Genomic DNA, 3,426 nt, shown 5'->3' with positions numbered 1-3,426 from the left:
TCCAAGACTGTAAATGCCAAAGAGAGCAAAGAGTAAAATGAACTGGATTTTTCTGCCGCTAAATGAATGCTATATACCTATGCTGCTGCCAAATGGTGCTTGTGCATAACTGAATTTTGCTGCTGGCACTAAACGTTGACAGACAACTATTGCACTAAACTTTTCTGCTACTAGTATGTCATTTTCAAATGAGCTTATGTACAAACACAGCTTGCGCATGTCCAACTAGAAAGGATACGACAGATACAACTATGTGAGCCAGCCTGATAGGTAGGTCAGGCAACTTGATTCAGTGAACTGGGAACGATCTAGGACAGACAATAAGAATGGAAAGAAAACATTGAACCCCACGTTGATCTGAAACTTTGGGATTCAAGCAAGAAGTCGCAAACGTGCAACAAAATGCTCCTGTCAACATTATTATTCAAGGTAACAGGCCATCAGGAACACTGCTCAATGATTTGTATGTGGCATAGATATGATCCAGTTATCATGATACAATGACCATCCTGTAAAATGAAAGGCATGTGCTGCTCATTACAATTATTTTAAGCTGGGTGTTTCTTTCTTCTCTTTGATTTATGCAAGCGGAGATGTAGCAGGCAGGGAGGCAGGGAGCCATTACATATGCATGTATGTATGAAGCAGAACATGAAAAGAGCAACATCTAATTAACTTGATTGACATGACATGGCGGTGTGTTTTTGTAGCCGATGCCAAACACCACCATCGCCACCACCGTTGCATGGAATCATCAGAAAAGAGGAGCCTGGCACGATGAACCCCTTGTACAGAATCAAATCCTGCTGCACAAGGACAAGAGAAATAAGAAGATAATAAGGAAGATGTTAAACAGAATCGTAGAATGCCATCATGTAGTCCAGACAAATTGACACATATATATGCATGCTTGTCAAAGTTTAATTCCAGAGAATTAAAGTGCTTTCGATAGTAATCAAATTGTTTTAATACTCAGCCATCCAGTACCACACAGGAAGCAAATCCTAAAATAAAACTGCACTTCTAAACAGAGCGACACACTACAAGAACTTACGAACAGGTTTGAACAATGGATGACATACAGTACAAGAAAAAGAGCAGGAGAATGGATTCTGATAGACTGCACAAGATGACTGCAGTGACTAGGCCATAAGTTAATACAATTAACACAAGTTAATACAAGCCTGATGTAGTACTCAGGCTAAGAAGAAGCAGGTACAGTAGTAGTTTTAGCACACTAGTACATGTGTTAAAATGGAAGCATCACTGCTGGGTTATATTAATAAATAATCCAAGTGTTGCAACAACCAACAAAATAAAAATATTCTATACACATGCATAGACCACAACACATTTACCAACATTGATGGACTGGACAAACCTAACACATACTTATCATACTAATACAATACAAGATAATGCATTAGAGTGTCTAGATTTGCATGAACAAGATGACCAGTTTCACATCGGATTTGCATGAACATGTAAAGTATGTATTAGTGTAAAGCCTAGCAAGTATTTGCATGAACAAGATAATGCTATCCATCCAACAGAGACAACAAGCCAGCTTATCACAAGCCTGATGTTGGACTCCATTGCCGGAATCAGTGTCATATGTTATATTTGAACTGTGCTGCAGTTTAGTTGAGTTGCAAGTAGAACTACAGTGAAGATGCTATTCTAACTTCTGTGACTGAAGAAAAAGACACACCGTATGTACATCATCTGTGCTAAACATTAGCACACAGCGCTGATGCTACTACACAACCACAAATTAAATCACTGGACACCGAGGCCGGAATGGAGCTAGAGTGGACCAAGCAACCAAACTGGGACATGTTAGATGATTTTACCCTTGAGTAATCTACGCAGCTGGAACCGACATCCTCCCGCTCTGCACGCTATCTTCTCTTCACTGTCTCACCCGAACCATCGTCTTCCTCGACACCCACAGCACCTCGGCTTACCATGGTGATAGCCTGCACAAACCCCCTTCACGGATCAGATCAGATCTAATCAAGAAGAAGCAGAGGATGGGAGGGAAGGGGAGGAGGGACACCTCCACGGTGTCGATCGTCAGTAGGGTGGGTCGGAGCAGCTCCTCCTCTCCCTCTTGGATTCCATGATGCAAGAAGAAAATGAGATTCAGATATTAGAGGAGAAGAAGAGGACCAGTATAGGGGAGAAGGGATTCGTACCCACCCTTGCCGATCTCCTATTGTGTGCGTGGTTGAGGAGAAGGGAGGAGCTCCATCTCCTTCCATGGCGGCGTACCGTACGACGGAGGGAGGCACTCCTCCTCGTCTTCCATGGCGCAGACGCGTGGTGGTGGCGTCCCAATGAGGGCGGCGTCGCGGCCGCGCGCTCCGTTGTGCTGCCCCATCGAGACGCAGGTGGGTGCAGATCCGGCGCCGGCGCCGTCCTGGCCCCGTCCACATCCATCCATGGGTGGGTGGGAGCGGGATCGGTTCGGTGGGAGCGGGATCTCCTCATCCATCCCCACGGTAGGAGGGAGAGCTGCGGATGGATGGATGTTGTCGGTGTCATTGGGATTGGGGGGAATCGGGGGGAAGAAGGTCTTGACCGGAGGAGAATCGGGATACGTTCGGTGGGTGGTAGCGGGATCGGTTCGGTGGGTGGGTTGGAGTGGCGGGGAGAGGACTGGATCAGGATCGGGAGGAGATGGGAGGGATCGATTCAATCAGGGCGCATCCCGGAACCCGGAAGGAGGTCGGGGACGGGGAGGAGGTGACGGCGGCGGCGAGGAGACGAGGACGAGGGAGGAGGAGACAGGCGGCGGCGGGAGAGAGATCTGGATGGAGCAAGGAGAGCGGGTTGCTAGGGTTTCGGTTGGGGAGAGAGAGACCTAAGAGGTGAGTGAGAGCCGTTGGATCCGTCAGATGTGGACGGTTCAGATCGGCTACATTGGGGTGATCCATGGGAAGTGCCCTGATTGGTTCAGAAAATTTATGATTTGAAATAGTCTCTAAGTACTAAACTAGGTAAATATTTTGCAAAATGGCTCAACTAGATTTATCACTCAAGTTAGACCACATTTTATGGATGATCACAAATTTTCATGCATTTTTTATCTTTCTAGCTATTTTTAATTATTTTTTGAGTACCCCAAATGAGGTATTTTTATGAAGGACCTACCAAATAATTATTGCAAAATTGGACCAAATCAATTTTCTAAAATACTAGGACATATTTAATGCACAATTTACCAAATGGTTGGGTGTCAAAAGATTCGATCCACCTCTGGTGAAAAAGACAAATTTCTGCTGATTCAGCGGGAAGCGGGTCAAATTTGAACTGCGGCAGTCTCATAGTTTGCTTTTTATTTTTTCCAAAAATCATTTCTAGGTACATAAGTATCTATTTAATCAGATAAACATCAAAAGTTTTCCAAGATTCAACCACTAG

General features: G+C 45.0%; 1 long non-coding RNA gene across 1 annotated transcript; it reads right to left on the bottom strand.

The window, feature by feature from the left end:
- Positions 1-416: 416 nt before the first annotated feature.
- LOC119282444 lies at positions 417-2,790 on the bottom strand. Its single transcript, XR_005138739.1, has 4 exons — positions 2,199-2,790; positions 2,060-2,112; positions 1,854-1,979; positions 417-806 (listed from the first exon to the last, which is right to left on the bottom strand). It is a non-coding gene; the product is annotated as an uncharacterized LOC119282444 (long non-coding RNA).
- Between the last annotated feature and the right edge of the window lie 636 nt (positions 2,791-3,426).

Source organism: Triticum dicoccoides, chromosome 3B (genome assembly GCF_002162155.2).
Source record: "Triticum dicoccoides isolate Atlit2015 ecotype Zavitan chromosome 3B, WEW_v2.0, whole genome shotgun sequence".
NCBI lineage: Eukaryota > Viridiplantae > Streptophyta > Magnoliopsida > Poales > Poaceae > Triticum > Triticum dicoccoides.
The sequence above is the reverse complement of the archived record's forward strand: the minus strand, read 5'-3'. Positions and strand labels throughout refer to the sequence as shown.